The 11,807-nt window shown below is 47.6% G+C and overlaps 1 protein-coding gene across 2 annotated transcripts in view; it reads right to left on the reverse strand.

Moving 5' to 3' along the window:
* The window catches only part of LOC306925354 (casein kinase II subunit alpha-like), a 36,017-nt gene extending 24,852 nt beyond the window's left edge, over positions 1 to 11,165 (reverse strand). The window contains exons 1-3 of one of the 2 annotated variants that reach the window (XM_079504136.1): positions 11,090 to 11,165; positions 3,578 to 3,678; positions 1,873 to 1,949 (exon numbers count right to left, since the gene is read on the reverse strand). The gene's annotated coding sequence lies outside the window, so the exon portion shown is untranslated. Of the gene's footprint in view, positions 1 to 1,872; positions 1,950 to 3,577; positions 3,679 to 10,547; positions 10,681 to 11,089 lie in introns of those variants that run through there. The other variant, XM_079504135.1, reaches the window with a different exon arrangement.
* Between the last annotated feature and the right edge of the window lie 642 nt (positions 11,166 to 11,807).

Here is an 11,807-nt window from a genome sequence, read left to right on the forward strand (position 1 = left end):
TCAAACTGGGGGTCTGTAGACCTAATGCATGTCAAACTGGGGGTCTGTAGACCTAATGCATGTCAAACTGGGGGTCTGTAGACCTAATGCATGTCAAACTGGGGGTCTGTAGACTAATGCATGTCAAACTGGGGGTCTGTAGACCTAATGCATGTCAAACCAGGGGGTCTGTAGACCTAATGCATGTCAAACTGGGGGTCTGTAGACCTAATGCATGTCAAACTGGGGGTCTGTAGACCTAATGCATGTCAAACTGGGGGTCTGTAGACTAATGCATGTCAAACTGGGGGTCTGTAGACCTAATGCATGTCAAACTGGGGGTCTGTAGACCTAATGCATGTCAAACTGGGGGTCTGTAGACCTAATGCATGTCAAACTGGGGGTCTGTAGACCTAATGCATGTCAAACTGGGGGTCTGTAGACCTAATGCATGTCAAACTGGGGGTCTGTAGACCTAATGCATGTCAAACTGGGGGTCTGTAGACCTAATGCATGTCAAACTGGGGGTCTGTAGACCTAATGCATGTCAAACTGGGGGTCTGTAGACCTAATGCATGTCAAACTGGGGGGTCTGTAGACCTAATGCATGTCAAACTGGGGGTCTGTAGACCTAATGCATGTCAAACTGGGGGTCTGTAGACCTAATGCATGTCAAACTGGGGGTCTGTAGACTAATGCATGTCAAACTGGGGGTCTGTAGACTAATGCATGTCAAACTGGGGGTCTGTAGACCTAATGCATGTCAAACTGGGGGTCTGTAGACTAATGCATGTCAAACTGGGGGTCTGTAGACTAATACATGTCAAACTGGGGGTCTGTAGACCTAATGCATGTCAAACTGGGGGTCCGTGAAATTAAACGGGTTGAGAATCTCTGCTAGAGCCGTAATAATCTTCTCTTATGGGGGTCCCTGCTGGCATATCTCTTCAAACGGGGGTCCGTGGGCTAATTAGTGTCAATTCGGGGTCCTTGATATGAAAAGGTTTGGGAAACAGTGCATGAACTAATCAACAAAGGTTGAAGTGTGGAGATACAGGCTCTCTGGATGTCAGACAAGTCAATCAATCAGGAAATCAGACTTCTAAGCCAGGGGTCCTCAACGTGTTTGGCTGCATGGGGACCCGTGGCCATGGGGACCCCTGGCCATGGGGACCCCTGGCCATGGGGACCCCTGGCCTGGCCATGGGGACCCCATGGCCAGGGGTCCCCATGGCCACGGGTCCCCATGGCCAGGCCAGGGGTCCCCATGGCCAGGGGGACCCCATGGCCAGGGGTCCCCATGGCCATGGGGTCCCATGGCCACGGGTCCCCATGGCCATGGGGACCCCTGGCCTGGCCATGGGGACCCCATGGCCAGGGGTCCCCATGGCCAGGGGTCCCCATGGCCACGGGTCCCCATGGCCAGGCCAGGGGTCCCCATGGCCAGGGGGACCCCATGGCCAGGGGTCCCCCTGGCCATGGGGACCCCTGGCCATGGGGACCCCTGGCCATGGGGTCCCCTGGCCTGGCCATGGGGACCCCTAGCCATGGGGACCCCTAGCCATGGGGACCCGTGGCCATGGGGACCCCTGGCCTGGCCATGTCTCTGGATTTCATTTTTCTTTTTTAACCCATTCTGGGTGGGAACCCCTTTTGGTCTTAGCATTATGTTATGCTCTAGCTATTGAAAAAATAGCAGATCTACAAGCTCATAGCGCACCACCGAGTGGCGCGCTATGAGCTTGTAGGTCTGCTATTTGTGAAAAATGGAAGAACGACTGACATAGAAACATAGCTTTTTCAGAAAACTGTCAGGATGTAGAAGACATTTTTAGAATCTGATCTCAGGTCAAAATGGGTTAATAATAAATGCTAATAATGTAATATTTGTACCTTGGAGGTTCCCTCCAAGACGGCAATGACAGATGTTATGGACAGGAAACCGTCGAGATGCCCAGATGACTGGAGAGCTGGAAAACACAACAATAATAAAATGTTATTGTTGAAAATGAAGCAAAGAGGAGTGCCTGGTTTTATTGTGAGGGTCCTGGCCTACTGGTATGCCCACCAGACCATGCAGGTCAAATGGGGTGGGAGTATATCAGCTCCATTTGGTGTAAGCAATGGCGTGAGGCAAGGGGGAATTTTATCTCCTATCTTATTTAATTTATATATGGATGGTTTGTCTGCTCAACTGAGAACCTGTAACACAGGATGCATGGTCGGAGAAACACTAGTAAACCATCTGATGTATGCAGATGACCTGGTGGTCCTCAGTCCCAGTAGTGCTGGTCTACAACAGATGACCTGGTGGTCCTCAGTCCCAGTAGTGCTGGTCTACAACAGATGACCTGGTGGTCCTCAGTCCCAGTAGTGCTGGTCTACAACAGATGACCTGGTGGTCCTCAGTCCCAGTAGTGCTGGTCTACAACAGATGACCTGGTGGTCCTCAGTCCCAGTAGTGCTGGTCTACAACAGATGACCTGGTGGTCCTCAGTCCCAGTAGTGCTGGTCTACAACAGATGACCTGGTGGTCCTCAGTCCCAGTAGTGCTGGTCTACAACAGCTCCTTTATGTTTGCTCTAAATATGGTGTGCAACATGATATCAAATATAATGCTAGCAAAAGCGCTGTTCTAATATGTAGAACTAAAGAGGACAAACGCCTTAACTTTCCTATCTTTAAACTATCAGACAATAGTCTTGAGGTCTGGAATAAGATTAAATATCTTGGCCATTTTTGTACGGATCAAATGACAGATGACGATGATATATACAGACAATGACGGAAGCTGTATGCTCAAGCATCCACTAAAGTGAAAGTGTCCTTGTTCAAGGCATATTGCACACCGCTTTATACTGCACACCTGTGGTCATGTTGTAAAAAGTCTAGCATGCACAGGTTGCAAGTTGCATATAATGATGCCATGAGAATACTCCTTAAACAACCCAGAGGGGGCAGTGCTAGCCAGATGTTTGTCACTGCTGGAGTGAGGACTTTTAAAGCACTCCTAAGAAATCTAATGTTTAAGTTTATGAAAAGGCTGGATGTGTCAACAAACAGTATCATTGTAGCGCTTTCAAGCCCCTCAGTGAGCTGTTCACGTTATACATCTAGTTTAAGGGTACACTGGCTAAAATGCCTGTATGTTCTACCTGTGGGTTAAGTTATGTAAGTTTTGTATTTGTTTTACATGCTTTTATGATTTTTATTGCCTGTTGTATCTCTTGCATGTTAACCCTGTGTATGTATCCCTATGGACCTGAGTCTGCTAATAAAGTTGAATTGAAAAAAAATAAAAAATAAATAACAACAATAACAATAATAAAAATAATAAATACAGATGATTGGAGAGCTGCAAAACACAATATATAATAACAATATAATACAATGAAACACCTTTATGACTGTAGTTGTAGAGCTAGAAAACAATAATAGAACTAGAACTGCAGTCTGTTGAGTGCCTACTTGTGCGTTGCATACTAGTAAATGGCCTACTAGTGGCCTACTAGTGGCCTACTACACAACCTACTAGTGCGCAAGCAGAGCGCGCAAGTACTGTCGACCGCTACGAACTTTCACATCTCAGCCTACACACCTGACAGTAGGAAGGCGGGGCGGGCGGTGAGGTCACTGATCAGGTGGTACAGGGGTCAATACAGTCATCACTAGAGTCCAAGTCAAACACGATGAGGTCACCTGTTGGGTCAAAACAAAACAATGATTAGACAGGATGATGTGGTTGGTCAAAACAACCCAGTATTTACCTGCCAGGGGTTTTATTTAGCTGCCAGGGGCAGGTGGGCAACCCTTAGTGTTTTATTTAGCTGCCAGGGGCAGGTGGGCAACCCTTAGTGTTTTATTTAGCTGCCAGGGGCAGGTGGGCAACCCTTAGTGTTTTATTTAGCTGCCAGGGGCAAGTGGGCAACCCTTAGTGTTTTATTTAGCTGCCAGGGGCAGGTGGGCAACCCTTAGTGTTTTATTTAGCTGCCAGGGGCAGGTGGGCAACCCTTAGTGTTTTATTTAGCTGCCAGGGGCAGGTGGGCAACCCTTAGTGTTTTATTTAGCTGCCAGGGGCAGGTGGGCGACCCTTAGTGTTTTATTTAGCTGCCAGGGGCAGGTGGGCGACCCTTAGTGTTTTATTTAGCTGCCAGGGGCAGGTGGGCGACCCTTAGTGTTTTATTTAGCTGCCAGGGGCAGGTGGGCAACCCTTAGTGTTTTATTTAGCTGCCAGGGGCAAGTGGGCAACCCTTAGTGTTTTATTTAGCTGCCAGGGGCAGGTGGGCAACCCTTAGTGTTTTATTTAGCTGCCAGGGGCAAGTGGGCAACCCTTAGTGTTTTATTTAGCTGCCAGGGGCAGGTGGGCAACCCTTAGTGTTTTATTTAGCTGCCAGGGGCAGGTGGGCAACCCTTAGTGTTTTATTTAGCTGCCAGGGGCAAGTGGGCAACCCTTAGTGTTTTATTTAGCTGCCAGGGGCAGGTGGGCAACCCTTAGTGTTGTATTTAGCTGCCAGGGGCAGGTGGGCAACCCTTAGTGTTTTATTTAGCTGCCAGGGGCAGGTGGGCAACCCTTAGTGTTTTATTTAGCTGCCAGGGGCAGGTGGGCAACCCTTAGTGTTTTATTTAGCTGCCAGGGGCAGGTGGGCCACCCTTAGTGTTTTATTTAGCTGCCAGGGGCAGGTGGGCAACACTTAGTGTTTTATTTAGCTGCCAGGGGCAGGTGGGCAACCCTTAGTGTTGTATTTAGCTGCCAGGGGCAGGTGGGCAACCCTTAGTGTTTTATTTAGCTGCCAGGGGCAGGTGGGCAACAGTTAGTGTTTTATTTAGCTGCCAGGGGCAGGTGGGCAACCCTTAGTGTTTTATTTAGCTGCCAGGGGCAGGTGGGCAACCCTTAGTGTTTTATTTAGCTGCCAGGGGCAGGTGGGCAACCCTTAGTGTTTTATTTAGCTGCCAGTAGGCAGGTGGGCAACCCTTAGTGTTTTATTTAGCTGCCAGGGGCAGGTGGGCAACCCTTAGTGTTTTATTTAGCTGCCAGTAGGCAGGTGGGCAACCCTTAGTGTTTTATTTAGCTGCCAGGGGCAGGTGGGCGACCCTTAGTGTTTTATTTAGCTGCCAGGGGCAGGTGGGCAACCCTTAGTGTTTTATTTAGCTGCCAGGGGCAGGTGGGCAACCCTTAGTGTTTATTTAGCTGCCAGGGGCAGGTGGGCAACCCATAGTGTTTTATTTAGCTGCCAGGGGCAGGTGGGCAACCCTTAGTGTTTTATTTAGCTGCCAGGGGCAGGTGGGCAACCCTTAGTTTTATTTAGCTGCCAGGGGCAGGTGGGCAACCCATAGTGTTTTATTTAGCTGCCAGGGGCAGGTGGGCAACCCTTAGTGTTTTATTTAGCTGCCAGGGGCAGGTGGGCAACCCTTAGTGTTTTATTTAGCTGCCAGGGGCAGGTGGGCAACCCATAGTGTTTTATTTAGCTGCCAGGGGCAGGTGGGCAACCCTTAGTGTTTTATTTAGCTGCCCGGGGCAGGTGGGCAACCCATAGTGTTTTATTTAGCTGCCAGGGGCAGTTGGGCAACCCTTAGTGTTTTATTTATCTGCCAGGGGCAGGTGGGCAACCCTTAGTGTTTTATTTAGCTGCCAGGGGCAGGTGGGCAACCCTTAGTGTTTTATTTAGCTGCCAGGGGCAGGTGGGCAACCCTTAGTGTTTTATTTAGCTGCCAGGGCCAGGTGGGCGACCCTTAGTGTTTTAGTTAGCTGCCAGGGGCAGGTGGGCAACCCTTAGTGTTTTATTTAGCTGCCAGGGGCAGATGGGCGACCCTTAGTGTTTTATTTAGCTGCCAGGGACAGGTGGGCAACCCCTTAGTGTTTTATTTAGCTGCCAGGGGCAGGTGGGCAACCCTTAGTGTTTTATTTAGCTGCCAGGGGCAGGTGGGCAACCCCTTAGTGTTTTATTTAGCTGCCAGGGGCAGGTGGGCAACCCATAGTTTTATTTAGCTGCCAGGGCAGATTGGTCCTCACTAATGTTCATGATAAAATGCCACCATTTCTTCCTGATCAGTCTGTCTCATAGGAGGGCTGTGGGCAGTTCAGAAACCAGTCTGTGTCTAATAGGAGGGCTGTGGGCAGTTCAGAAACCAGTCTGTCTCATAGGAGGGCTGTGGGCAGTTCAGAAACCAGTCTGTGTCTCATAGGAGGGCTGTGGGCAGTTCAGAAACCAGTCTGTGTCTCATAGGAGGGCTGTGGACAGTTCAGAAACCAGTCTGTGTCTCATAGGAGGGATGTGGACAGTTCAGAAACCAGTCTGTGTCTCATAGGAGGGCTGTGGACAGTTCAGAAACCACGTCACGATATACACATAATACAAATCTAAACATTTGTTCAAAAAAATATTGTTTAAAACATTTCTTGTCAAATGATGATGTCACTGGTGGATGAGTTTCTGGACTGCCCACAGCCCTCCTATGAGACAGACTGGTTTCTGGACTGCCCACAGCCCTCCAATGACACACAGACTGGTTTCTGAACTGCCCACAGCCCTCCTATGAGACAGACTGGTTTCTGAACTGCCCAGAGCCCTCCTATGAGACACAGACTGGTTTCTGAACTGCCCACAGCCCTCCTATGAGACAGACTGGTTTCTGAACTGCCCAGAGCCCTCCTATGAGACACATACTGGTTTCTGAACTGCCCACAGCCCTCCTATGAGACATAGACTGGTTTCTGAACTGCCCACAGCCCTCCTATGAGAGACAGACTGGTTTCTGAACTGCCCACAGCCCTCCTATGAGACACATACTGGTTTCTGGACTGCCCACAGCCCTCCTATGAGAGACATACTGGTTTCTGGACTGCCCACAGCCCTCCTATGAGAGACATACTGGTTTCTGGACTGCCCACAGCCCTCCTATGAGACACATTCTGGTTTCTGGGCTGCCCACAGCCCTCCTATGAGAGACAGACTGGTTTCTGGACTGCCCACAGCCCTCCTATGAAACACATACTGGTTTTGGTCGGTGCAGTGGCTGTTCAAAAGTAACTTTAACCAACTCAGCGATCAGTGCAGTGGCTGTTCAAAGGTAACTTTAACCAACTCAGCGATCAGTGCAGTGGCTGTTCAAAGGTAACTTTAACCAACTCAGCGATCAGTGCAGTGGCTGTTCAAAGGTAACTTTAACCAACTCAGCGATCAGTACAGTGGCTGTTCAAAGGTAACTTTAACCAACTCAGCGATCAGTGCAGTGGCTGTTCAAAGGTAACTTTAACCAACTCAGCGGTCGGTGCAGTGGCTGTTCAAAGGTAACTTTAACCAACTCAGCGATCAGTGCAGTGGCTGTTCAAAGGTAACTTTAACCAACTCAGCGGTCGATGCAGTGGCTGTTCAAAGGTAACTTTAACCAACTCAGCGATCAGTGCAGTGGCTGTTCAAAGGTAACTTTAACCAACTCAGCGGTCGATGCAGTGGCTGTTCAATCGCTGAGTTGGTTAAAGTTACCTTTGAACAGCCACTGCATCGACCGCTGAGTTGGTTAAAGTTACCTTTGAACTTCAAAGGTAACTTTAACCAACTCAGCGGTCGATGCAGTGGCTGTTCAAAGGTAACTTTAACCAACTCAGCGATCAGTACAGTGGCTGTTCAAAGGTAACTTTAACCAACTCAGCGGTCAGTGCAGTGGCTGTTCAAAGGTAACTTTAACCAACTCAGCGGTCGGTGCAGTGGCTGTTCAGAGGTAACTTTAAACATAGGCAGGGAAGCCTGAAAGATGGCCGTAAATGTTCGGCACCGATCCAGTTAACACAGGTTCAATCATATTGTAGTGACACACACACACACACACACACACACACACACACACACACACACACACACACACACACACACACACACACACACACACACACACACACACACACACACACACACACACACACACACACACACACACACACACACACACACACACACACACACACACACACGTATCTATTGCATGCCATACAGTACATAGTATTGTAGTGTTTTTCAAAGTGGGGTCCTCTGGGTTACGTGTGGGGGTTCCAAAATGGACCCCTATGGGTGTAGCTCGTAGTGTAAGGGTCCATTTGGTTCCATTTGTACACAACTGGTATTGTAATTTTATATCAAAACATCAAGTCCAGTAGTCCACATAGCAGGATCATTCTCACCAAAAATTGGCAATTATCAAGATTTGAAGTACTTGGGAATATTAATTTAAAAATATTTAATGACAATTTAACACCACACTGTGTTTAAACCATTTTGGGCGGGAACCCCTTTTGGTGTTTTAAAGCATTATGTTACACTTTAGCTATTGAAAAATAGCAGATCTACAAGCTCATAGCGCGCCACCGAGTGGCGTGCTACGAGCTTGTAGGTCTGCTATTTTTTAAGTCGTGAAAATGTGGCGCAAATCTTTGAATATATATTTCAGGGCGAACATTTTTAACTAAAATATTGTCTTCTGGGGGGTCCCTGGAACTACATATTTTGAGATGGGGGTCCGTGGCCCGATAGAGATAATTCTGGGGGTCCTTGACATGAAAAAGGTTGAGCACCACTGACATAGAAACATGGGTTTTAAAGGTTGAGCACCACTGACATAGAAACAGGGGTTTTAAAGGTTGAGCACCACTGACATAGAAACAGGGGTTTAAAGGTTGAGCACCACTGACATAGAAACATGGGTTTTAAAGGTTGAGCACCACTGACATAGAAACAGGGTTTAAAGGTTGAGCACCACTGACATAGAAACAGGGTTTAAAGGTTGAGCACCACTGACATAGAAACATGGGTTTTAAAGGTTGAGCACCACTGACATAGAAACATGGGTTTTAAAGGTTGAGCACCACTGACATAGAAACAGGGTTTAAAGGTTGAGCACCACTGACATAGAAACATGGGTTTTAAAGGTTGAGCACCACTGACATAGAAACAGGGTTTAAAGGTTGAGCACCACTGACATAGAAACAGGGTTTAAAGGTTGAGCACCACTGACATAGAAACATGGGTTTTAAAGGTTGAGCACCACTGACATAGAAACAGGGGTTTTAAAGGTTGAGCACCACTGACATAGAAACATGGGTTTTAAAGGTTGAGCACCACTGACATAGAAACAGGGGTTTTAAAGGTTGAGCACCACTGACATAGAAACAGGGGTTTTAAAGGTTGAGCACCACTGACATAGAAACAGGGGTTTTAAAGGTTGAGCACCACTGACATAGAAACAGGGGTTTTAAAGGTTGAGCACCACTGACATAGAAACAGGGGTTTATCAGAAAAGGATTTAGGATTTAGAAGCCTTTCTTTTCGACCTCAGGACCAACATGGTTAAACCGTCACACTGTCAGAGAGCAGCTCTGGTTCCTCCAGATGCCAACATGGTACCAAATGGACCCGCCTGATAACATTTGAACCCTTATTCTCATTGTTAAATGAACACTGTCAGAGAGCAGCTCTGGTTCCTCCAGATGCCAACATGGTACCAAATGGACCCGCCTGATAACATTTGAACCCTTTTTCTCAGTGTTAAATGAAGGGATGTTTATGATTGATTGATTGATCGTTCGTAGAATGGGTTCAGTTCAATGAAAGTTCAGATCAATACAAAATCTGCCAGGAGGATAAAACCAGGGTCCTCCATGCTCAATTCATCAGAACATTTACAGACGTGCAGATATACAGCGCTATTGTGCAAAAGAATAATAAAACAAATCATATACACATGACACACATTACAACAAAATGGACCTTCCTGCATGGGTGTCTGAGCTCTACAAATGGTACCAAATGGACCTTTCTAACCCTCTCAGAGTTACATTAGCACCCTAGTAATATGGTACATATACATAGTAATAACCAGCAACACTGTCCAAATAAGACCTTTTAATGGACAGCCAGGGGTACAAATGGCACCACATGGACCTTTATGGCTGTCTAACTGACAAACAGGGGTACAAATTGTACCAAATGGACCTTTATGGATATCTAACTGACAGCCAGGGGTACAACTGGTACCAAATGGACCTTTATGGATGTCTAACTGACAGCCAGGGGTACAAATGGTACCAAATGGACCTTTATGGATGTCTAACTGACAGCCAGGGGTACAAATGGTACCAAATGGACCTTTATGATGTCTAACTGACAACCAGGGGTACAAATAGCACCAAATGGACCAGTAAAAAGGTCCATTTGTACCTCTCTCTGGTATAAAACAAAATAAATCTGACTAATAAATAACAATATGCAGAGCTAACGACGCTAGCCGGGGTTAGCATCCAGCCCTCCCCGCCGGAGGGACGCTAGCCGGGGTTAGCATCCAGCCCCTCCCCGCCGGAGGGACGCGAGAAGCCGGCAGGGAGAGCAGCCGCTAGCCGGGTGTTAGCTTAGCATCGTTAGCATTCCACGTCGCTGTGGTGTTTTTATTGGGTGAAAAAACGCTTAATTGAAAACCAACGCCAATAATAATAATAACACACGGTTAACAAAACACAACACTCGTATTGGTTAAATTATTAGAATAATAATAATAATAATAACAATAACAACAATACTCACTAGGAGGAGTTTAGATAATTTCTGTCACACAAATCAAAGGGAAGGGACATGCTATGCTAACGTGCTAACGTGGGAGCTAGCTGGCTCGAGCTATGGTGGGGTAAAAAAACACACAGCAGATCTACAAGCTCACAGGGCGGCGTGGACGCGGCGCGCTGTGAGCTTGTAGATCTGCTGTCCTGGGCGCGCGGCGCCGCCGTACGGCTCGAGCTTCAATCACGCTAGTGTGTGCGGGGCTTTTTTTTTTTCTCTTTTTTTCCGAAGGGTAAAAAAGGCGACGCCTTCCTTCCTTCTGTTCCTTCATGGAAAACATTTCAGAAACATTTCATAAAACATATTTCATGTCCTCACCGCGGACCCCCTCCCCCCAGCCTCCCCCACGGACCACCGCGGACCCCCCCCCCGTGGCCGTGGGGGGGTCCGCGGGGCAGTGGGACTGCCCGCAGTGGGAGAACCGTGTTGGAAAAACCTCGGTGTTAAAAACAACAGAGTTTCTAAAAGGAATCCATTGTGTGATTTTATTCTGTGTGAGTTTTCCTTACCGTGTTGTTGTAGTGAAGCTGCTGCTCTGAGGATCCAAGATGGCGGCGGCCCGGCCTCGTGGGGGCGCTGTTTCACCATGCACACACACAGACAGGAGTAGGGACACGGACCGGCCTCATGGGGGCGCTGTTTCACCATGCAGGTTATCAAACCGGTGGTCCCCATGCAGCTAAATGATGGAGAGTTGGTAACCAAATGGACCCTTATTAGATCTTTAACCATTGAGTGTAACATAATAATAATAATAATAATAAACTTTATTTATAGCCTATAGCACCTTTCATACTAGCCCTAGAACGGCTCTTGTTGTTTCATACAGTATACAGTATATTTCACATACATGAGCCATAGAACACCCAGGTTCATTTCTGTTCGGGTTCCAAATGTGATAAATGCTCCGTTTGTACTCACCCATTAAATAATTCCAAAGACGTGGAGTGAAATATGGTCCTCTAGTGTCATATCCATGTGAAAGTTCTGGCACAAAACGTGTATTTAGTCAATTATCTCCACTTTTTCACGAGATGCACACGGACGTCTTTCTCTCCGGGCAAAGGGGCCCGGAATGATCGATGGACTGATTTTACGAATACGTCCTGTTTACCGCAGACGTCATCACCAATATTGACCAGGGAAACACAAAAGTTTGGGTCACACAATTGGCAGGTGCCTTGCGATAGGTGCTGGGTAATTAATCACACCACCTGCCAACAGAAC

This window comes from Electrona antarctica (assembly GCF_951216825.1).
Source record: "Electrona antarctica genome assembly, chromosome: 6".
NCBI classification, from domain to species: domain Eukaryota; kingdom Metazoa; phylum Chordata; class Actinopteri; order Myctophiformes; family Myctophidae; genus Electrona; species Electrona antarctica.